Here is a 25,117-nt window from a genome sequence, read left to right as displayed (position 1 = left end):
AGCCTTGATATCCAATAATTCAATTGTATTCTATCTCTAATTACTCAGTCATCAGCTAAGGGCTCAGTCCCATTAGATGGCCCCTATTTCAGACATCCATCCAAGCAGTAGGTTGTCACCTGTACTTCTAAATGACTGGTTATAATCATGCTTCCCATAGCCTCTCTTGGGTTGAATAAATATAGATAACTTTACAGAATGCAGGGAGACACTACTTAAGTTTAACAGAGTATCAAGATACCGATAGCATAGCATGGTAGCATTTATCTACAAATCCAGCAGTTGGGAGGCAGAGAGGAAGGGGAAATAACTAAAAGTTCAAAGCCAGCCTGGTCTACATAGAACAAGTTCCAGGCCCACAACAGCTACATAGTGAGACCCTGTCTCAAAAAGCACAAAACAAAACAAAAGGACAGTTGTCATAAAGGACACAGAGGAATGACAAGAAAAATACCTACTCTCAGAGATGTCAGTCAGGGTCTTCAGCTTTTATCCTTCAGCTTTTATCTCAGTGGAGCTGAGAGATGGCCCAGGCAAGCCAAACTTTCTGTCCAGATATTACTGCTTAAGAAGTTTTATAGACCTGAACCACCAGCCCCCTCCCTCCCATTCCGGAGGTCCACAGGTGGAGCTAAAAGTCTTAACTCTCTCATCACTAGTCCTTTCTGAGGTCAAGTCCATCCTAAGACTACCCGGGAGCCCCACCCTAGGCCAGCTCACTCATTTAAACTGTAATGTGAATGAACTGGCCACTCTGGCTGGTGTTGGGGTGGGGGTGCAACCTGAAGATGAATGCTGGGACCTAACCTCATTAAGCATAACAAAAGACACGGAATCTCAGAAGGTGCTAAGGATTCAGGGAGGTCTCTGACTGCGATGGGGCAAAGATCAACTATATTTTTCTACCACAGTAACATCATCTCCATGTACGGAACAGGATCAAAGGGGCAGAGAGACCATAAATCTAACTCAGATCACACGTTGGCAAAACAAAGAGGAGGGTCTCTTAGACTTCCTACCACTGTAGGTGCACACTGAAATAATAGGGATATCTTACTCCCCCAGTTCCTACTCTTCCTGTGATTGTATTCTTTGTGTTTATTAATGATAATTTTTAGAAACAAGCTTTTAGTTATTAAAAGCAAGAGGCTGCAACCACAAGTAAATTTTAAGGTAAAAAGTCAACCTAAATTAACTTCTATCAGAGTACCAATTTAATGTCCCTAGAGCTGTGTTATCTAAAATAGTGCCCACGAGCTATGTGTGACTTGAGCTGTATGTTACTTGAAATGTGAATAGTGTGAACTAAGACATGCTGTATATGATACAGCAGATTTTAATTAGTATACAAGCCATCTCAATAGTTTCATATTGATTGCAATTTTAAATTAATATTTAATATAGTATTCTATACACTGTTATTTACAGATATAATATTTTGCAGTTTCTAAACATCATGTTGTCTTCTTTGAGCCTCACAACTATAAACTCAGCTTGGCAAGAGAGGATGTGAGCCACTGATCTGCTAGAATCGGGTCCGCAGCACTTTAACCTTTTTCCAGGTTATGCGTGACTCCACGTGTTTAATACTTACACAGGACAAAAGCTTAAACAACTGACTCATTTAGCATTTCTAGTGACAAGTCAGACAAAAATACTAAATGTCCACAGCCCAATGTACTACTTTCCTGGAACTTCAAATGACCCATCCAGGGTTCCTTAAATAAAATATGGATCATCCTAACTCCTGTGTTCCCTGGTCTCAAGAAGAAATTGTCATACAGATACGAAGTGACTTATTTAATGGTAGAGAAGGAATGGCACTGTTTATAGACCCAAGCTCGGTCTACGTCTCCCCATCAACTCATACAGTCTCTTCTCCCTGCATGCCTTTATAGTGAGCTACTAAGGACTTACAGGATATATAGAAAATACGCATTCCTGGACCGAGGAGAGAGCTCAGTCAGAAAAGGACTTGTAAATATTCAGACCTGCGTTGTAATGCCAGGGCTGGTGAGGGAGCACTGGGCAGAGACAGCTGATAGGCCAGCCACGCCTACTTGGTGAGCTCCAGACTAGCGGGAGACCCTCTCAAAAAACAAGGTGATGGCCTGAGAAAGGACATTTGAGGTTCTCCTCTGCCAGCCCCCAACACAGTTAGGTGAGGATGGGGGTGGGGGGGAAGGAGGGAAAGAGCGGGAGGGGAACGGGTAAGATAAGCAGAGACAGCCAGGCATGGTGAACACTGATAAAAATTCAGCAGTCTTTTTCTGCTGCAACTCTCGATTTCCTTGCCTATAACGGTGTGATTAAAATGCCTACCCAGCAGCTTGAGTGCAAGCCTGAGAGTGGCTGGCTGTGCAACACACTTACTTGCATGTAGGAAGCCCTCTAGGGCACACTGAAGTCCACTCCTTGTAATTAGTCCAGGATACGAAGATTTTAAGTCAACCTAATGGAACGGTGCATGCAAAGTGAAATGTTTTCTTCTTCCTTTAAAATAACTCTGTCGCCCCTTTCTTTCCATCCCTTCTTTTCCCCAGCCTGCAGTATAATCACGGTGGCCCAGGCACCAGGACAGATGCCCTTAAGGACAGTTAGGTTCACAGAGCCCTTGGGGAACTTTCCTCATCCACCTAGAGTGCCTTCAAGAGAGAAGTCACAAAGGCTGTTGCAATTTTTAACCTGCAGGGTAACTTGAAGATATAGGACACTTTAATTACCTGATGCTACTAAGACTAATTTCTAGCCATATCCCCAGGCTCAGAGGACCAACCCATGGTCCATAGGGTCTAATCTCACCAAGGTTACCTTTGCTTTGCATGAGAAAATAACCATACTCATTAAGATTATCATCACTGGAGCAGGAGAAATAATTTTGATCTATCCATAACCACTCATCTCTATTTTATTTACTTATTTTTGGGTGTTTGTTTGTTTGTTTTTGGTTTTGTTTTTTTTTCTAGACAGGGTTTCTCTGTGTGACAGCCCTAGCTGTCCTGGAACTCGCTTTGTAGACCAGGTTGGCCTAGAACTCGTAGCGATCCACCTGCCTCTGCCTAAAGGTGAGTGCCACCACTGAGGGTCTCATTTCTATTTTAAACAACTGGTATACTACCACCACTGAATATCATTCCCTAAATATTTCTTTTGTCTTCATAAGTAAATTAACTATGAGCTCAAAATCTGATATTCTCTCAGCTTCCCAGCAAATGGTGAATAACTGAAAAGCAAAGACGAAAATGATAAAAAGACTTTGACTATCCACAGACACTTCCAGTATTATTTCCGTAACTACTTCAATAAGTTGGTTGATTTTTTAAAGTTAATTATTAAAAATCAAGAGCGTGGTGTGATGGTGCCCTGTAATAGTCCCAGTGCTGGAATGGCTGAGGCAGGAGAATTATTTGGGCTCGAGTTCCCAGCCAACCCGGGAATCACAGAAAGACCCCTTACTCTAGAAACACAATAAAAGGAGACAACTGAAAAGAGTAATCGGAATGCATTACATCCACATATGAAATTGCCAAAGATCAAAATGTAAATCAAAGGCAAATAATAATAATAATAAAAGACTCAACTATTCACAGAAACATTCGAAAGGGAGCCCAGTAACAAGACATCTAAAACTGACCAACTTTAGGCCCCGGGGGTGGGGTTTAAGAACAGACTGTTCAGTCCCCTGGAAAACTTCTCCTCCACTTGTGGTACCGACTCTCGCTCCGCAAGTTTAACCCATCCATCCAGGAGCAATTACCGTCTCCAAACATTTGGAGCCACACAGGGGTTGGACTTGAGCCTCCCGCCCTGGACCGCAGACCCGCTATCACCGCACAGCACAAGTTCCTGGAGAAAGGACTGAACTACTCTGTTCGTATCATGCCCTCCTCACTTTCAGAAACACACCGCACGGTCCCCTCGCCCGCCCGCACGGCGCCTAGCACACTCACGGGGCTCCCCTGCCCGCCGCTCACCTCGCTGTCCCGGGCGGAGCTGCACCCCGCGGCCCAGACCCGCTTGCTCGCACGCTCGCACGCCGACTTGCAACACGGCCGCCCAGAGCGTCTGCTCGCCTTCCACAGGCGCCCGAGGCTCCGCCGCAGTGACGTCAGCTTGCACCGCCCGGCCGATCGCGGGCAGGTGAAGCCGGTCGTCCCAGGAGCCGCTGGACACACGTGGGCGGGGGGCTTCCTGCGCCACTGAGGCGGAGAGCCCGGGTCATGGCGGAGGCGAGCCGCTGCCCTGAGATCAGAGGCCTCGAATGAAAACAGACTCCCACTCCCTTCACCTTTGTGAATTTCGAGGAACCACAAGATACTGAGGATGCAATTTTAGGCAAATTACTATATTGCAACTGTGGCAGGCTGGACTTGGTGTGGACTTGCCGGGGATTTGTGGAGATGGGGTAGATAGATGGCCTCCTGAGGAGAGGAAGGGGCTGGATTCCTCTCTTGTCTGGGGACCTTACCAGGCAACTGGCAGGAGCGGAAGGATCCTGTGCTAGAAATTGGGGAATTCTCTTAGGTGGATATACCGAAGACTAGAATGGGGTGGGTCATGTCTTAGGGAAAAAAAAAGACGTATCAACTGGAAGACACCAAATTCATCCCTCATGATGGTGAAACTTTCTACACCCAGGTAATCCTGAAAAGAAGCACTAGCTAAGCTTCAGTCTTAGGGTTTCCATTGCTGTGATGAAACACGATGACCAAAAGCATCTTGGGGAGAAAAGTGTTTTGCTTAGCTTCCACACCAGTCAATCACTGAAAGCAATCAGGACAAGAACTCAAACAGAGCAGGAACCTGGAGGCAGGAGCTGATGCAGAGGCGGCCATGGATGAGGGTTGCTGCTTACTGACTTGCTCAGTTTCTTTCTTTCTTTCTTTTTTTTTTTTTTTTAGAACCCAGGACTACCAGCCCAGGGATGGCCCTATCTGCAATGGGCTGGGCCCTCCGAGATCAATCACTAATTAAAAAAAAAAAAAAAAAATGTCCTACAGGCTTGCCTACAGCCAGATCGTTGTTTTATATATATATAATTTTTTATTAAATTTTTTTCTTTCCTTTTACATACCAACCCTTGTTCCCCCCCTCCCTCCCCTTCTCCTGCTCCTCCCCCCACCACCTATCCCCATCCCACTCCCATCCCCTCCTCAAAGAGGGTAAGGCCTCCCTTGGGCTTGGGTAGTCAACACAGTACAGCCAGATCTTGTGGAGGCTTCTTCCCAACTGAGATTAAGGTCTTCCCAGATGAATGTAGCTCTGTCACGTTGACAAAAAAAAAAAAAAAAAAATAGCCCAGTTGAATCATTGTGAACTTGACACACCAATAAAATACTATTTAACAATACTCTTTTCTTTTTTGCATCCCCAAGATCTCATATTAATAAGTGACAATATAAAACATATTACAAACTTAAAAGTCAGAATTTACAAATTCAAACAAGTTAAAAATTGCTCCTTTTTTTAATCCAAAGTCTCTTTAACTGTGGACTCCTATAAAGAAAAAATAAGTTCGGTGCTTTCTTACTCCAAGAAGAAAGAACCAGGCACAGTCACCATCAGATCAAAACAAAACCAAAGTCCAACCATGTCAAGCTCAGTGCCCAGATTTCTGGGATTCATGTGAGAATCACGCATGATCCTCTGGATTTGTCCAAAGGGCTTGCTTGCCACAGCACACACAGCTTGTCTCATAGCCTCAGGTCTTCTCCATTCTAGGGCTGCTGCTGTCCTTCCCAGTGGTCCCACGGTACTGGTATCTCCAAAATGCTGGGGTCTTCTGCTGCAATTGAACTTTCACCAATAGCTTCTCCTGGGCTCTCTTTCTGGACTCCAGCCCAGCCAAACGGTGTCAAGCCTCAGCTGCTCTCCAGGAGCCTTTCATGCCTTCAAAACCAGGACCACCTGGTAACTTAGAGTATCAGGTTCTGCTGTCAGCACTGGGTACAACCTTGGCTGCCTCCAGAAGACAGCTTTCATGCTCCAGGGTGCTGAAACACTTCCCAGTAGATTTTACCTCAGTGATGCTGGTCTCTTCTTAATCACCACTAATTTCTTAGCTCCAGCTAACCAGCAAGCATCCATTGTCTCAGTAAAGCAAACGTTTCATTCAGTGGTATCTTGTTAATTATAGCTGATTTTTCAACCCCAGCTTAAGAATTAAGAACCATAGATTCTTAATTCAAAATAGCAAATGGCCCAAACAGACTCTGAACTTCACAACAATCCATGACTCTATCTAGCCAGGATAACTACTAACAGTGCTACCAAGAAAATTGTGGGGCCCTTTTGGGTTCTTAGATTCCTTGGTTTAGAAATAAATTAAAACAAAACTCAAGGAAGTTCACGGAATATGACAGTTAAAACAATGGGTTAGGCAAGTTGAAACGGTGGCATCTGTGGTTAGGAGGGAGATAGACGAGGAAGAGAAAAAGCCATCCCTTTTGCTATGGCGGTTACCAAGCAGCCACCCTTGTGGAAGGAGGGCATGGAGTGAGACCCAAGGTGTCTGGAAAGGCATGCTTGGACTTTGCCAGCATCTGAAAGAAAAAGAAGGAAGAAAGGGGTAAAGTTCAGCAATATGTACAAGAAAGAAGCTCTGTAAGGGACTGTACTGAGGAAGAGAGGCGCTTCCGCTCACGGAGAGCAGCTGAGGCTTGGCACTGTGTGGCTGGGCTGGAGTCCACGAAGAGACCCCAGGAGAAGCTATTTATTGGTGTACATCATCTCCTTAAGGGAGCAGTTATTCCTCCTGTCTACTGGGCAGAGCTTAGGATAAGTAGAGGGGTGGTGGATCAGCCCACATGGATTAACTCTTCCGGGAGGAGATAGTAGTGTGTAATGATCTAATCTTTGGAGCAGATCAGAATGTCTTCACCCAAGGCCCCATTCTTTTGACCAAGAAGAAATAGCTTTGCCTCCATAGGCCTCAACAAAGCCCTTGAAGCCTCACCTTTTCATACACTATCTTAAATTCCAAGGTGACAACGCTCATGTTAGCTTTTCTAGCTTACCCAAGGAAATGGGAGGAGGCGGGTTCAAAGTCAACCAGGACTTCAAGCCTGGCAATGCCTGCCGAGCTACCAAACAACAGTCTCATCTTGGGTCAGTAGCAAAGCAGAAGTTCCCCACACTGCACCCCTAATCTCAGGCCCTAAAGGATACAGGTGCAGTTTTTCTTTTCCGTCCTGTTTGTTTGTTTAATCACTGTGTTGTTTTGTGCTCACACTATACATCCCAAACTGGTGGAGGGCGGGGTATGTGCCTCCCTCCAATGCTAGAGGAGTTCCAGAAGCTGATCCCCCTGAAGCTGGTTTTGAACCAGCTGGGAATTGATCTCATATCTTCTGCAAGAATGGTATGCACTTTAACTGCTGAGTCATCTCTCTGCCTCCCCTTCAATTATTCTCAGAAACTTTTAAAATTTTTATTTGAGGAAAAGAAATGCATGATTGACTTCTACAAGGGTCATATTAGCAGTAAAATATTTTAAACAAGAAAAATTGTAGTTCTCATTAAGAAACAAGTTTGTATAAACTTCATCCCTGATGGTGTGAGGGTTGCTGTCCTTTGGAAATGAATAACTACTGTGGCTGGGTCCACACACTACATTTTTTTTTTTTTGGTCACTGGGGTACAGGGTCATCTTTTCATGTCTTGGTCTTGTTAATAAAATAATTTAAAAATGGCCCCAGGAGGGAGCTCAAGGATGACAACATTGAAGTTAGAGGAAATGACAGTCCAGGTGAACTGGAGAGCTCTGCACCTATCCTGAGAGAGGTGGAAACAGTCTGCTGTGTGGAGGTAGAAGTAAACAACCAGGCTCTGCGTTGGACACCTACATATCCCTGCATGGGGGAGAGGAAGAACTCAGAGACAGTAAGTGCTGCTCCCGATGTCAGGGCAAGCATGTGACCATCCTGGCAGGAATGAAGATATGCTAGAGACACTAGTGACACTCCCTTTGACTGTCAGACTGTTGAAACAATGGTCCCCAAGACATTGGAATTTCTTCAGGAATCTCATTCTGGGAGTAGGAAAAGGCTGAACCCTGAGGAGGACAGAGACTGCACATAGTTCTCCCTATCAGATCCCAGACAGCGATGGGCCAGTGACGGGCAGGACTACACTTGACCAGGACTACTAAGATTTGCTTACCTTTCCCCCTTCCACTCACATCTAATCTTCATGTTAGGACCCCAAAGATGGAACTTGGGAGGCAGGTCACTGTTTTTTTTCTTTATCTTTCCTATGTGGACACATTGAATAAATTTCCTTTCTCTCCTTTTCACTCGTTTCTTTCAAGTCTGGGTGCCCCAGGCTCTGTCTCTAATAACAAGCAGACTTAAGATTTCCTCTAGGTCCAGGGTATAAGAGATGGAAAGAATAGGGAAGAGAGGGGCTGGAGAGGTGGCTCAGTGGTTGAGAGCATTTGTTGCTCTTATAGAAGATCTGGGTTTGGTGACTAACAGCCATCCATAACGCCAAGGGACCTGACATCCTCTTCTGAACTCTCAGGGCACCAGACATGCACCCGGTACATACACATACATACATACATACATACATACATACATGCAGGCACAACATTCAAACACATAAAGTAAGAATTAAATCTAAACTATTTTTAAAAGAGCGGGGAAGGGATAAAGTTAGTTTTCTGAGTCAGAACTCAGAAAGGAGCCTAACTCAGAAAACAAAGGGCCAAATATTAGTCAAGGGAAGTGTGGGAGCCGGTTCTTGGGTTCCTCGTGGCTTTACCCAGCAGGTCCGCATAGAGGATGATTAGGACCACCACAGGCCTGAATGCAGGTGTCTGAGATGGTCTGCACTTGGCTGTGCTGGGGGAGGACGTCTTTTGCTCCACCCCTTGGCGTCTCTATAAAAACCCTGGGGCAGAGACAGTCGGGACCCATTGGAATAGGTTCCATGCCCTCTCAAGGCTATCCTTTATTTTCTATCTGTTTATCTCCGCAAGATTCTCCACAATAAATCCTTCTATCTAATATTTCCTGCTGCTCGCACTCAAGAAAACTCTGAGGAGCTGTGGGGTTGGTGGGCAAACGCCCCACAGGGAAGCACCTGTTATCTACATCAAAAGAATATTACCAAATGCTGACCAACCTACTTGTAAAGAGGGCCGCTGAGCTGACCAGCAAGCATGAAAGCAGTCACACTGACTGAGGGACTTTGGATTATGTCATTACATCTTTAGAAAGATGGTTATTTCTTTTTTTAGCATGTCCTCAGGTGCATCGTATTTTTCACTTTTCGTCTGCATGCTGGTCTTCAGATCGTAAACTGAGAAATTCCTGTTACAGGCAATCTCAGCCCTGCTGAGGCAAGGAGTGCACCTGCTGCCTATATCACAAGATTATCCAGCACTGACCAAGCTCTTGGTAAAAGGGGCTACAGACCAGCAAGCACTTCAGAGAATGTCACCATGCTGCCAGGAGGATACAGACCATCAGCCACACTCTGTTTCAGAGGATTTCAACATGCTGCTAGTCATTTGTTCCAAAGCGAGTGGTGGTGCCTGTGCTAGACTTCCAGGGATCCAAGTTTCCAACAGGGCTTCTCACAGGCCTGAGAGCATTTGGGTTGACATTAATTCTGTGGGCAAGTATGTTTCTCTTCAGTATCACTTCAACTTAAAAAACACAAAATAAAATACAGAAAGACCAGTTCTATACACAATATTGCTCCCATGGTTTTATTTATAGCTACCAGAGACTCCTGATGTACTTGGTAAAAGTTTTCAATAATGGTCTAAGTTATGACAAAAAAAAAATTTTTTTTTGAGTCAGGTCTCAGTGGAGGTGATTTAAAAGTCCTCTCCAAAGTTTCATTGTTAAAGGGGGATGAGTGGAGAGGGGGGAGAGTGGGTGGGGGTGGGATGGGGGGATGTATATCTAGAAGCTATCCTGGGACTCACAGAACATATTTCTTTGGTTTGTCAGATATGCCAGAACATGTGAGCAGGCCAAGAGGTCAAGCTATAAAAAAGAAAAGCAGAGCGATATCACTTCCCTTAGTGCTACCATGTGGGATCAGGAAAGTGGCCCACGTGTTAAAGGCTTGGCCCTCAGTTTGGTTCTGTCAAGGGTAGGTGGAAACTTTAAGGTGTGTGACCTATCAGAATGCACTTAGACTATCAAGTCATGTCTTTAAAGAGGCTATGGGGACCTAGGCTCTCCCTGTTTTCTTTGATTTACAGATCCCATAAGGAAAACACCCTCCTCTACCACACCCTTCCATAATGATGTACCATCTCAGGACAGAACAAAAGGTACTGAGACCAAGCAATCTTAGACTGGAAACTCTAAAACCAGGAGCCTTTGTTCCTTATAAGTTGATTACCCTACGTATATTGTTATACTATCAGAAGAGTGATAAACATGCTTAGAAAACAGAATAGAAATGAAATGAGGAAAAAAACTGTGTGTGTCTGTGTGTGTGTGTGAGAGAGAGAGAAACAGAGACAGACATACACAGAGAGAGAGACAGAGAGACACACACAGAGAGAGAGAGAGAGAGAGAGAGAGAGAGAGAGAGAAACAGAAAGAGACAGACATACACAGAGAGAGAGACAGACAGTGAAAGAGAGAGACAGAGACACACACACAGATATATACATATATATATATATATATATATATATATATATAGAGAGAGAGAGAGAGAGAGAGAAACAGAAAGAGACAGACATACACAGAGAGAGAGACAGACACACACACACACACACACACACACACACACACACACACACACACACATATATATATATAGAGAGAGAGAGAGAGAAGAGAGAGATGCTGATCCAGGGCCTTAACACAGGGCCAGTGTTCCTGTCCCTGTGCGATTCCCTCGGCCTCCTGTGTAGCTGAGACTACATATGTCTGCTACAGCACCTGGCTGGCTATCCGTCAACTGTGGCAGGAGGGAAATGAGTCAGGTTGTCTCTTCCTAGCGTTAAGTGGTATTTTGTTTTCTAGTTTACTTCTCTTATACTGCATGATATGAGGGCAGGTGGGTACTTGCAAGGAGGTCAGAGGACAATGTTTAGGGATCAGTTCTCTGCTTCCACGGATGTCTGCCTCCATGGAGGGCTGCTTCCACGGTGAAGATAAAATTCAAGTCCTTATGTTTTAGGACGATTTTTATTTTATTTTATTTTTGGGACAGGTCTGACATAGCCCAGGCTGGCCTCAACCCTGCTATATGGGTAAAGGATTATTTTGACCTTCTGATTGTTTACCTTCACCTTCCAAGTGTTGAGATTATAGACGTGCACCGCACCCAGTTTCACGTGGCACTGGCAATAGAACTCAGGGTCCTGTGCCTGGGAGCAGGGCACTCGACCAGCTGAGCCACATTCTCAGCCAGCAATATGTGGAATTTCCTTTTTCTGTTCTTCTTTTCAATTAAATTGTGTGTGTGTGTGTGTGTGTGTGTGTGTGTGTGTGTGTGTGTGTGTACACATACACATGTGCCACAATGCACACAGAGAGGGTCAGAGGACAACTAAGAGGAGTCAATTCTTTCCTTCCACCGTGTGGGTCCAGGGAATTGAATTCGGGTTATTAGGCTTTGGTAGTAAGAGCTGCTGAGCCAGCCAGCTGCTGGTCCAAGGCAAGTGTTTTCATTAGGGAAAAGAGAAAGTTGAAATGAGTGGGTAGTAACTAAGACTTTTCCCTGAAGTTGGAGCATCAGCCCGAAAGTGTGGTGGTCTGCTTTTCATCCATGGTGTCTGGCTCCTTTTTAAGAATAACGCTAGTGTACTTTAGGCCTCAGAAGTGGTCCTTAGACAACACTGTTTCTGCCTGTCTCCCTCTTACACACACACACACACACACACACACACACACACACAGACACACCTTCTGCTCCCTTTCACACCCACAGTGCTAATTATTAGAAATTCTAACCTTATTTTTTTCTGATGTCTTGTCAACTAGTGTGCAAAAAAAAATCCCCTTTTCTTCAGTAATTACATATTTGGTGCATGTCTTTGCCAGCTTCTGTTGTAGGCTCTAAAAAGGACTAACAAATTGGGAACATGGCTTCTTGCGCTGGTTTTGTTTCGTTTTGCAATACTGGTGATAAAACCTGGGATCTCATGCATGCTAAACAAACATACTCTCCCACTGATCTACACCCCTAGAACTAAAACACAAAAAAATTCAAAAAATAATCCCATCCCATCCCAAGCTACAAAGGCACCCAGAAGGCCGGGCATTTGGGCCTTGCTTGGTCTCCTCATCTTAGACTGCTAGCTTTGAGTCATGCCCTTTTGACACAGTCACATTTCCACACAGTTGTTCATGCTTCAGTTGAGCCTATGCAATGAAGTCTCCACAGAAATGCAAGATAGCATGGTCCAGAGAGCTTCAGGACAGTCGATCACGTAGAGAACTCATCTGTGTGCTGAATGAGTGGTGCACCCCAGCTCCACAGGGACAGAAGCCCCTGTGCCTCAGATCCTTCCAGATAGCACTTGATACTTATCTCTTCCTTTGGATGTGCATGTGTAACCTTTAAGATATTCGTTTCCTCAACTTGGCTTAGCCACTGTAACAAATTAATGGAACCTAGGAATGGAGTCATGGGAACTTTTAACCACTCTGTCAAAAGTTTCAAAGATATGGACTCCCAAACTGAATCTGAAGTAGAATCCATCTAGGAGACTGAGCCTTAAACTCTGGAATCTGAGTGATGGTGTTGCCAGGGTCAGAGCTAGCACTGATTAGAATAAATCTTGCTTATGTCTGATGAAGCATTCATGGCTCGCTTGTTGCTAGATAGAACCCATATAGCTTTAAGGTCACAGAAATCTAGGTTGATTATTGTTTGGTGGAAACAGAGAAAAAAACACAGTTTGTTTCCCATTGAATGGTAAGATGGTGGACTAAAGAAAAGAGCTGGGCATGGTGGTGCACTTCTTTAATCCAACACTAGCGAGGCAGAGAAAGGCAAAGTATCTCTGAGTTCAAGGCCAGCCTGGTCTACAGAGTGAGTTCCAAGACAGCCAGGGTTATACAGAAAGACTTTGTCTCAAAACAAACAGAAAAACAAAATACAAACAACAGCAAAACAGAAAAGGAAAACAATGAATGTTAGAATGGACCTAAATTTGTTTTCTGTTGCTGCTATGACCATAAACCTGGTGACTTAAAGCAACACAATATTATCATAAGGCCATCGTGGAGCAATCTTTCAGACTAGGATAAAACTGTCAATATATTTGTACCTTACTAGAACTATTTCCAGCCTGTATAGGTTGCTTGTAGTCCTTGCTCATGGCTCATTCCTCCATCCTCAAACTAGTAACACAGCATCCCTCTGCTCCTGTTTCACAGCTCTCCCTCTTACCTATTGCCCTCTTCCAATTATAGCCACAGACAGCCTTAAACTCGCCTGTAACTGTATTCCCCCCTTGCTATGTAGGCTAACACACAGACTGTCTGGGGAGTAAGACACAGGCATCTTGGGAGCGCATAATTCTGCCTATCACAAGGCCCCAAGAAATTGGAAAGATTTGCAAACATGGGAACCCACTATTCTCGCTGAATTGGGGGGAAGGTTACCTTAACTGAAAACATTTAAGACAAAGCTGACATAGAAAGGCCATTTCAGAGCTTCTCCTATCTGACAGAAAGCAAAGCCTCCTGGGAATAAAGCTGTCATAAATCTCTTAGGAGGACACCCATGCCAGGAAGGGGACTAACCACATCCTCTTGAGTGAGGGACTCCTTAACCAAACATTATAGTCTGAGAACTAAACTGAGAAAAAAAGTTCTCCTTTTAACACTAGTAAAGTACATAGAAAAGACCACAGAGCCTCGGGGGGGGGGGGGGGGGGGCGGGGCCGGGGCGGGGGATAGTACTGAACTCCGTAAGCAGTTCGAAAACGACAATGAGCAGCACAGATTTCCCTGTCACAGAGATGTGAAGATAGAGAGGATTGAATCAACTCTAAGATGTGCACGTTGGCCAGTTTCAGGTCAGGTCCACTTGACAAGCTAATGAGGTTTAGGAAGAGGGAGTTCCAATTGAGAAAATGTTCCCACCAGATTAGTCTGTGGGAAAACATGTGGAGCGTTTTCTTGATTGATGGTTGAGGTTGGAGATCACTGTGGGTGGCACCAACCCTGGGCAAGTGATCTTGGTTGGTATAAGGAAGCAGGCTGAGCAAGTCATGGGGAATAAGCCAGGACGCAGAGCTCCTCCATGGCCTTTGCTTCAGGCCCTGCATCCATCCAGTCCTATCCTCCCTTGACTTCTTGCCCTGACTTACTTGCTGATAGACCTTGCTGAGAAAGGATGAGCTGAATGAAACCTTTACTCCCCCAAGTTGTTGTTGACCTTGGCGTTTCTATTCACAGCAGTAGAAACTCTGAGGTAATATGGTTCTACTCATAGGTAAGGCCATAGAGGAACAGAACAAGGGAATTGAATGAGGAATGTGGTTTGTTTTCATATGAAGGGTCCCCGGAAGGCTGAGGCAGCTCGGGGAGAAGGCTAAGTCATAGGGTTTATTGCTGACATTTCAGGTTTGACAGGGCCCCAGACTTTGAACCCAAGACTTGGATTATGGAAATGGAAGGCAGGTGTATTTGTTTTCTATTGGCAAATAACAGATTGCTGTCTTACTACACTTACCATCTTTTGGGTCTGGCAATCAGGATTTCACAATAGTTTAGGCTCTGCCCAGGGTACCATAAAGCCAACTGGAAGCATCAGCCAGCCAGACTGTCTGCTCAAGGTTCTTTTCTGAATCAGCTGCTCCCAAATAGATTCCAAGCACTGGTAGAATTGAGTTCCCTTTGGTTTCATGAGTTTCATGTGACCTTGTGGACTGACAACTTCCAATCCTCTAGGCTGGCTGCTATTTCTTCCTTTGTGAGACTCTCCCCCCGCCACACACAACAACAACAACAACAACAACAACAACAACAAAAAGCCTTTCAAAGCAGGTTGAGTCTTTTAAAAGAAAAAAATTCAAATCACATTTGTTTTTTTGTATGTGTATGTGGCTGTGTGCTTGCTACAGTGTGCCTGGGAAGGTCAGCTGAGGGCTGGCAGGGATTGGTTCTCTCCTTCCACTCTGTGTTTACCCTGCGCTGAACTCAGGTTATCAGGCTATGTGGCAGTCACCTTTACCCACTGAGCCATCTCGCTGGCCCAGGTTGAGTCTTCTGCAAACTGAAATGATCTCTCATTCCTGCCCTTGAAATGGCTAATGTAAGCTCACCATCTAAGATGTCCACTAACTTGAAGTGTTAGTTAAAACTATAAAAAGTCTTCGTTGGCTATTGAAGCATCCTGAGGGGGAGAGGCACTGGTGAATACACCAGACTCTACTGGATGGCTCTGTGCCCACAGTCAGGCAGATGCCCCTGGTGAAACTCAGTGGGATAGAAAATAAAACTGAACAACAAGAGTATGGGAAAGCAACCTGTAGGGAGGAGAAGGGTTGGCACGGGTGGGGGAGAGCTGAGAGAAGGGAGGGAGGGGAGTACTGACGATGTACCTGCTGTCCTTTTCATTTCTCCTTATTGTGAAAACCCCCGAGAGTAGAGAGAAGAAAGAGAATGCAGAACCACTTGGTGGTGTATATCATCAACTAGTGGCCATTCTTTGTTTCACTGAGACTCATTTTGCTTCCCCCGTGGTGATACATTGGGTACCTCAATAAAGCTTGTCTGGGGATCAGAGGACAGAGCCAGCCACTAAATTAGACATAGAGGCCATGCAGTGGTGGCACACACCCTTAATTCTATCACTCAGGAGGCAGAGATTGGTCTGGGTCTCTGTGAGTTCAAGGCCACACTGGGAACAGAGCCAGGTGTGGTAGCACACACCTTTAATCCCAGCACTTAAGATCTCATGTCTTTGCTTGGGAAAGACACATGCCTTTAATCCCAGGAAGTAATACGGCAGGACACAGAAAGGTATATAAGGCATGAGGAAACAGGAACTCACTCTCGTGAGGCTGAGGATTTCGTAGAGGTAAGGATGTAGCTGGTTCATTATGTTTCTCTGATCTTTCAGACCATTTAGCAATTCGTGTTACATTCCCCCATTCTCATAAACTGTTTTTGAAACATATTTCGAAGAGCTAATTTGAAATTCATAAATAATTTCAGCTATATCTATGACTATATCTTCCAAACTCCCAAAGCTAATGTAATCATCCTGGCAAGATTAAAGACATTCTAAAAAGAACCGCTTGTGCCCCTCCTGTGGAAATGTAAATGTGAAATGTCTCCCATAAGCTCAGACACTTGAACACTTGGTCCCTAGTTAGTGGTGCTGCTTTGGGAGCTCTGGGATGTATGGCATTGCTAGAGGAAGTATGTCACTAGAGGTCAGCTTTGGGAGCTGAAAACCTCATGCCACTTCTAGATCATTCTCTCTGCTTCATGCCTGTAAATGGTATGTGATCTCTCAACCTCCTGCTCAGGCCACCATGCCTGCTATTGCTATGACTTCCCACCATGATGGACTTGTCCCTCTGGAACTCTAAGCCCAAATGAACTCTTTTATAAGATATCTTTGGTCATGATATTTTATCACAGAAACAGAAAAGCAATTAAAACACCCTCTCTGGCTGTCAGACTCCAAAGCCCTGGAGCTTTCCTCAGGAGTCTCATGCTGGGAAAGGAAAGAGTTAGGCCCTGGTGCTAGCCAAAGGAGAATCCTATGTCTTAGAAAAGGGAACTCACACAGTACAAACAACTTTCAGGACAAACCAGAAACCAGGAGCCAAGACAATGATGGGTCAATGATAGGCAGGATTGCACCTTGACCAAGACTGATTACTTATCCACACCCATTGCCCTCCACTTCAACTAGACCTCAGGTCAGGGCTTCAAAGATTGAATTAGGAGGGGTGGCATTGGGCATCTTTGTTTGTTCTCTTCCCAGTGTGGCCACCTTGAGTAACTCTGTGTCTGCTTTTCCTAGTACTTGTCTCTTTAATTGGTCCATTGAGCACAAGCAGCAGCAACTGTACCCTAAAAGGTCTAGTAACACTAGTACCACATTTAGACAACAAAGAAGGTGGTGAACCGGTGTCTCATGTATATCAGACAAGGGCTGCACCTCCAGCCTGATATTTTCTTAATTTCATGGAATATTCAGTCATTCACATTTCAATGATTGTCTCATACTGTTCAGTATTTTCAAATCATTGTCCACATAATGTCCACATTACATTATTCCTGAGATCTCTTAAACTCCTAGTTGATAGAATCCCCCCCCCCATACTTTATCATCTTCTTGCAATTAGTCATAAGCTTAACTGTGTGCCTCACAATTTCCATTGTTAAGTGCCAACCTTAGGGTGTGACTATATTTAGAGACAGGGCCTTTGAAGAAATCGTTAACTTAAAAGGAGGTCTTTAGTATGTGTCTTAATCCAAATTGACTTGTGTCCTTACAAAAGGAAATTTGGACTCACAAAGACACCAGTGATGCTTGCAGTGATGCTTGCACACGAAAAGATTGTGTGATGATAAAACACAGATGGTCGTGTGCAAGCAAATCAGAGACACTGGATCTAACCACACTGATTTTTGAACTTCAAGACTAAAACTTTGAGAATATAAATTCCTACCATTTTTTAAACCAGTCTATGCTATTTTGTTCTGGCTGCCCAAGAAAATAGATTTATCATTTATCTAACTTAAGCTATATTGCTCTTTTCTTTATGGTTGAATCTCCATAGTGTCACCACCAGATTCTTTTGTCTTGCGTGGTTTGTCTGTGTTTAAGGTAATAAAGCTCAGTGGTATAGCACTTGCCTAGTTTGTGGGAGACCCTGGATTTGAGTCTTAACACCACACAGAAAAGTACAAGCATGTCATTTGATAGCAAATATTCTTGGCCACACAAGAAAGGAATACTAGTCCAAAAAAAGTTACTTGATGAAACCCAGTTAATTAGAAAAACTTGTAATAAAAAGCTCTGGAAATGAGAAGCAAAAATATTGGTTCATTAAGTTCATTTTCTTTGGGTTATTGGTTTTGTAGTAAATTTTGAAATAAAAAGTTTAAGATAGTCGTTTTGTTTCTTGTTTTAACACTGCATTAGCTATTCAAAGTCCTTTACATTCATATGAATTCTGGATGTATTCTTCTACCTTTGTCAAAATAAGCAAGCAGACAGAAATAGTATTCTCCCATTCCATAGTTAACCCCCACGTGGTCACTTTGTATGACCCTTTTAATATGTTACTGAATTTGATTTGCTGTTATGTTATAAAGCGCTTTTGTATCAATGATTATAAAAGACATTGCTCTTGGCCCTGTGATCATAAGAGTGGGAGAGCCAACCCTGTTGGTGCAAGTGTGAGTGAGTCAGCCCCAAAGCTGTAAACATGGGAGAGATGTCCCCATTTCACATCTGGTGGACCAACCCTACAGCAGCCCAGGTCCAGACCCAAGGATATGAGTTGGTCCACTCCATCATCCACCCCATCTATGAACTGCTGGAACATGTGAAGGGGCCTGACCCACAGATCTAAAGTTGCAGGATCTCCACATCACAGGGCAACAACAGGATATCCAGGAGGAGCCCAAGTGAGGGCCCAGCATCAATAGGGTAGTAGAAACCAGAGACTTTGAACCAGAATAATGACTCTGCATACTTGCAAGTGAAGATATAAGGACAAGGGGGTACTTGGTGTGATTCACAGTGTCACACTGCAACTTCCATGACGAGATTTTTTTAAGTTTTTTTCCTTTCCTTTTTTTCTCTTAAATTTGTTTTATTTGGGTGGTCTGCAGGGGTGGAGGGTGGATGAGAAGGGACTCAGAAATGAATGGGGCCAAGATACATGATGCAAAAGATACATAGAATAAATTTTTTAAAAGACATTGTTATATGGTTCTCTTTCATACAGTCTTGTCTAGTTTTGGTATCAGGGTAATGCTGGCCTCATGCAATAAAAAGCATTTCTTCCTTTACAATTTTTGGAACAATTTAAGAAAGATTCATTGGTTTTTTTTAATTTAATTTATTCTTTGACAATTGATTTTAAATAGTAATGGCTGTGCAGTACAAACAAGAAATTGGGCATTATTTTTTGTTATTGTTTGGGATTGTTTAGGCTATCCAAGGTCTTCTGTGCTTCCAAATGAATTTCAAGATTTCTTTTTCTATTTATATGAAGGATGGAAACGGCATTTTGATTGGGATAACATTGAATCTGTACAGTGTTTTTGATAAGATGACCATTTTCAGAATATTCATTCTTCCAGTTCATGAACATGAAGAAGACACATTGAAGTGTCTTCTTCGGTTTCTTTCTTCTTTGTTTTAAAGGTATTTTTCCTTTATTATGTTTATTACTGGATGTTCAGTTTGTTAGGGTTTTGTTTGTGGAGGCAGTTATGAGTAGGACTGGTTCCCTGAGCACTATCTCAATATGTTTGTATTAGCATATAGAAAAGTTATTGATTGTGTCTTTTAAGTTTGTATCCTGACAGTTTGCTGAAAGTGTTTTTCAGCTCCAAGAGTTACCTGGCAGAGTCACCAGTACCTCTTAATTACAGAGTCACATTGTCCACAAATGAGGATACTTTGAATTCTTCTTCTCTGTCTTAGTTTCTGTTCTTGTTGCTGTGATAACAACACCCTGACAAAAACAGCATAAGGGAGAAAATTCCACCTCCTAATCCAAGGTAATGTCCTTTGTGGCAGGAAAGTCAAAGCAGCAAAGCTCAAAGCAGCTGCTCACATTTTTGTTCACCCTCATGAAACAGAGCTATAAATGCTTCTTAGTGTTCACCTCCTGTTTCTTGTTTTGTGTGGTCCAAGATCCCCTGCCAAGGGAATTGTCCGGTCCATGGTCATTATATTGAGATTTGTTCCCTCTTTTATCTCTTCAAGATTTTTTATCATTGAGGGATATCAGACTTTTTTTCAAAGGCCTTCTATGCATCTGTTGAGATGATCGGGAAATTTCTCTCTTAAATGTATTGATTCCCATACATTTTGATATGTCTTTAAATTCAGTTTCTGAGTATTTTGGGAAATTTTATATTTGTATTCACCAGAGAGAGTGACTTTTAATTATCTTTGTTGGTGATGTTTGTGATGTGTATTTTATCTGGTTTGGGTAGTAGAGTTGTACTGGCTTATCTTGGCTTTGGTTTGTTCATTTGTTTTTATTTTAAGATTTTGGTAGCATTCCTCCCGTTTCTAGTTTATGGGGTAGCTTGAAGGTTAATGTTAGTACTTATTTGAACATTTTTCAGCATCTAGGCCTAGTCACTTTTTTGGTGAATTACTTTGGTCCCATTATTCATAGACCTGTTTAAGTTGCTTATCTAATCTTGATTTAATATTGGTAGGTCATATGTATATAGAATTTCACCCATTCCTTTTAGGTTTTTCCAATTGATCAAAATATAAATTTTACATGTATATCCCAATGACTGTATAAATTCCATTGGCCTGTCAAAATGTTTCCCTTTTTAGTCTCTAATATGAATTTGCATCTTTTTCTTTCTCTTGATTAGTCAACCAAGGATTTGTCTTGTCTTTTCAAAGAATCAAATATTCCTTTCATTAATTAATTTTTGTTTTGTTTTATTTTATTTCTATTTATTAACTTCTATCCTGATCACAATTATCTCTCTACATCTACAGCTTTCAGATTTGGTTTGTTCTAGCTTTTCCAAGGCTCCAAGAGTTACTATGCATTTGTGGTCTCTCTATTTTTTAATGTAATAACTCATGGGCGTGAGCTTCCCTCTTAAGACTACTTTTATTGTTCCCATGGATTTTGACATGTTGGGTTTTCACTTGCATTGAATTTGAGAACTGTTAAATTTCTTCAATGACCTATTCACTATCCAATAGTATGCTGTTGGATATCCATGAGTTTGTGTGTATTTTCTATAGTTTCTCATTATTTGATTTCTATCTCTAGTCCATTGGGGTCAGATACAATACAAGAAATTATTTCATTTTTTCCTATGTTTCTTGAGACTTGCTTTGTGTATACAGAAAGTTCCATGGTTGCTGAAAAGACTGTGTATTCTCTACTTCTTGATGAAGTGTTCAATATACATCTGCCAGGTCTATTTGATATCTGATGTTATTTAACCCAGGTATTTCTATTTAGTTTTTCACACCATAATGAGTTGGAAGTCATCCACTATTATTGTATTAAGGCGAATCTGACTGTACATCTAGTACTATTTTTCCTGCTGTCCTGCTGTGGGACGGTCTGTATGTCAAATCTGTTGCTCTGATTGGTCAATAAATAAAACACTGATTGGCCAGTGACCAGGCAGGAAGTAGGTGGGACAAGGAGAGAGGAGAATTCTGGGAAGCAGAAGGCTGAGGCAGAGACACTGCAGCCACCGCCATGACCAGCAGCATGTGAAGACGCCGGTAAGCCACCAGCCACGTGGCAAGGTATAGATTTATGGAAATGGATTAATTTAAGATAAAAGAACAGTTAGCAAGAAGCCTGCCATGGCCATACAGTTTGTAAGCAATATAAGTCTCTGTGTTTACTTGGTTGGGTCTGAGCGGCTGTGGGACTGGTGGGTGACAAAGATTTGTCCTGACTGTGGGCAAGGCAGGAAAACTCTAGCAACACTGTCCTGCCATCCCAGATGTTTATTTTGTCTGTGTATGTGCATATAGGAACGTGCCATGGTTTGTGTGTGTGCCATACTCGCATGTGGAGGTCAGAAGACAACTTGTGGAAGTTAGTTATCTCTGTCTACCATGTGGGTCCCAGGGATCAGACCCTGGTTGTTACACCTGATGGTAGGCACCTTTACCTACTGATCTACTTCACCAGCACCTTCTGGTTTAAAACTTTCTGTTGAGTGATCAGCTGTCATTTAGATGGACCCACCTCTATTTGTCACTTGGTGTTTCTCTCTTATACCTTTCACTCTACTTTCCTGTTCTGTATATTTAGTGTATAATATGGGGAGGATTTTTTCCATTGGGTGTTCTAAATGCCTAAGGTTTTATTTTAAATGTTTTCTATACCTTTGTCATGAAGTTCTTCTATGTCCATAGCTCATAAAATTTGGTCTTTACAGAGTGTATCATGCATCTCACATAATATTTCATTCATACATTTTTATTGAAATGGTTTTTTTCATTGACTGAGTGTTTCCATTCCTCTCCTATGTCTTCAAGCCCCAATACTCTCTTCTCCCCATGATTCATTTCATCTATTCTACTGGTGAGGCTTCCAGTTAGCATTTTATTTTAACTTGTTGAAATTTTAATTTTCAGTATTTCAGTTTATTTTCTTCAATATTTCTGTCTCTCTATTGAATTACATTTTCATATCCTGTATTGACTTATTTTTCATTGTTTTTGTTCTCTTAAAATCTGTTCGTTTATGTCCTCTTTCATTTCTTTGAACATAAAATTATTGGACTCTTTGTCTTCAATCTCATTTAATTCAAGCTCATTCAGAGTCATTACTGGGGGACTGACAATTTTTGTAAGAGCCATGTTCTTAGTTTTTCATGTTGTATTGGAGCTGACAAGTCTGAGGTTAGGTTGTCTGTTGACTTTAAAAAAAACAAATACTATATCCCCTTTATTGTTTCAGTGGAAATATTTCTACTGTTCAAGAGGGACTAAGTGGTAGTGCTGGAGCATCATTTTTCTCAGTTACACTGGGGTTAGGGCCACCAGGGTAGCTCCCTAAAACTGCCATAAAACTAGAGTGCTGTTCTCAGGGCACAGTATTTGCAATTTGGGGTCTTGTTCTCACCTCAGGGCCTTTTTTTTTTTTTTTTTTTTCAGAGGCTGGATTACAGATGTGGCCTGGGAGGTGATGGGGCTTCACAAGCAGAGTCCCAGATGCTGTGCACACCTCTGGGCGGCCTCTCAGGAGACAGACAGTAAATGCTGCCCTGGCTTGGAGTAATACTCCCTGCACTCAGATGCTCGCTTGGAGCCTTGGAAAGTTCCTTTAAAGTCTCCCTTTTATGCTCACTGAGTACAGAGTAGTTCTGAGTCAAAGCCACTTTTCCAATATTGTGGATTGAATAAGAGATGTTCAGCCGGGCGGTGGTGGGGCACGCCTTTAATCCCAGCACTCGGGAGGCAGAGCCAGGCGGATCTCTGTGAGTTCGAGGCCAGCCTGGGCTACCAAGTGAGCTCCAGGAAAGGCGCAAAGCTACACAGAGAAACCCTGTCTCAAAAAATCAAAAAAAAAAAAAAAAAAAAAAAAAAAAGAGAGATGTTCGCCAGAGGCCCGTGTATTTAGACACTTACTCCCCAGTTAGTGGTGATGTTTGGGGAGGTTATGAAGCCTACAGGAGGTAAAGCCTTGTTAAAGGAAGTACATCATGGGGAAAGGCTTTATGGCCTCATCCTAATAACTTTTATCTGTTTCTTGGGTGTGAAAAAAAATGTGATTTTCTTGCTGTTCCCCACCCACCATGCTGGAGTCTATCCTCCTGTAACAGTAAGCAATAATAAAGCCTTTCTTCCTAAAGCTACTTTTGGTCATGGTCTTTATCACAGCAACGTTAAGGAACTAATAAACCCACTCTAGCAATATCCTGCTGCTCAGGTTTTGGTGTATATTCGCAGGACACTTAGTGTGAATGTTCTAGTCAGACTCAAATGGTCTCGGGCTGCCAAGCTCCAGTGAAGCAGGAATCTGTTCACAGTGGCCTCTCAGGGCTGTCTAGAAAGTGTTGAGAATCCACTGCTGAAAAGAGGGGGTCTCCTGGGCATTTCCTTCTGACAATGCTGCCAATGTCTTTGTGTATCTGTTTCCCACCACCTGTCTAAACTGTTGACTGCTGAACATACAGTTCAGATATCTAAAGGCCCTGTGACCCTCTGTGTCTTCCGTTGACCTTCTTTCTCACAAGAAGGGGGAAGCTCTCCAAGCCAAACAACTCCACTCGTACATGCTTTTGGCCAAAGATGCATTACTCATTTCGTTTAGTTTAAATGTCAGTGAAATCAATTGTCATTTGTATTAGACCTCAGATTGTGGCATAATAATCCCAAGACACTACACAGAGGCTTCAAGAACTTCACAAACTCTTTGTGTGCATATCATTTATAAATATATGTTAAACATTCTGAAAGTGAAAACACAAACCACAGACTGGGAGAATATATTCAAATTAAATGTAGGATAAACAACTTGTAGCATAATATTCCCCCTAAACCAAGAACAATGTGTGTGTGTGTGTGTGTGTGTGTGTGTGTGTGTGTGTGTGTGTGTGTTCAAGCAAATATATTTATATATTGTGTTACCTTGATTTTTGTCAACTGGATACAAACTAGAATCACCTAGAAGAGAGAACCTGAATTGAGAAAATGCCTCCATCAGACTGAGCAGTAGGCATGTCTTTGAGTCATTTTCTTGATTGTTGGTTGTGGAAGGACCCAGCCCAATATGGGTGGTGCCACCCCTGGGCAGGTTATCCTAAAAGTATAAGAAAAATAGTTTAATGTGAGCCTGAGAGTAAGCCAATGAGTAACCTCCATGCTCTGTGCTTTAGTTCTCTAGGTTCCTGCCTTGAGTTCATTCCTTGACTTCCCTTACTGATGGACCGTGACATAGAAGTATAAGTCAAATAAACTCTTTCCTTCCCCAGGTTTTTTTCAGTTGTGGTGTTTTATCACAGCAACAGAAAGCAAACTAGGACACATATCTAACAAATATGGCATTTTACATATATATGTGTGTAAATATATAACAATATATGTAAATATGTAATAGATATAATAAATATAATGTACTTTTGCTTCATTGTATAAACTAAATTAAAATACAAGTATTGTATTTTTTCTTAGCACAAAAGATAGAATAAACTTTTATACAGACTATATAAAGAACAGCTACAACGTAATATCAAGAAACAAAGAAAAGAAACAAAAACATGATCTAAATAGCTATTTCAAAGCTATATGAATGGTCCATGACTTGTATCACCTGTCATTGATTAATACAAACTGAAGGATCAATGAACTATCACTTCATATTCACTGAACTGGCTAAAATAAAATACACAGACAATAACAAGGTAGGTGAGGGATAAAAGACCTGCAATGCTCACACGTAGCTTATGGGTATATAACAGAGTTGGAGATT

General features: G+C 42.6%; 1 protein-coding gene across 3 annotated transcripts in view; it reads right to left on the bottom strand.

Moving 5' to 3' along the window:
* LOC102909385 (broad substrate specificity ATP-binding cassette transporter ABCG2) overlaps positions 1–25,117 on the bottom strand; it is a 123,351-nt gene that overhangs the window by 61,149 nt on the left and 37,085 nt on the right. The window contains exon 1 of one of the 3 annotated variants that reach the window (XM_076566868.1): positions 3,975–4,195. The exons of 1 other annotated variant lie outside the window; for it this stretch is intronic. The gene's annotated coding sequence lies outside the window, so the exon portion shown is untranslated. Of the gene's footprint in view, positions 1–458; positions 481–3,974; positions 4,196–25,117 lie in introns of those variants that run through there. One more of the 3 variants, XM_076566871.1, reaches the window with a different exon arrangement.

This window comes from Peromyscus maniculatus, chromosome 3 (assembly GCF_049852395.1).
Source record: "Peromyscus maniculatus bairdii isolate BWxNUB_F1_BW_parent chromosome 3, HU_Pman_BW_mat_3.1, whole genome shotgun sequence".
Classification (NCBI taxonomy): Eukaryota; Metazoa; Chordata; class Mammalia; order Rodentia; family Cricetidae; genus Peromyscus; species Peromyscus maniculatus.
This window is presented reverse-complemented; position numbering and strand designations above follow the sequence as displayed.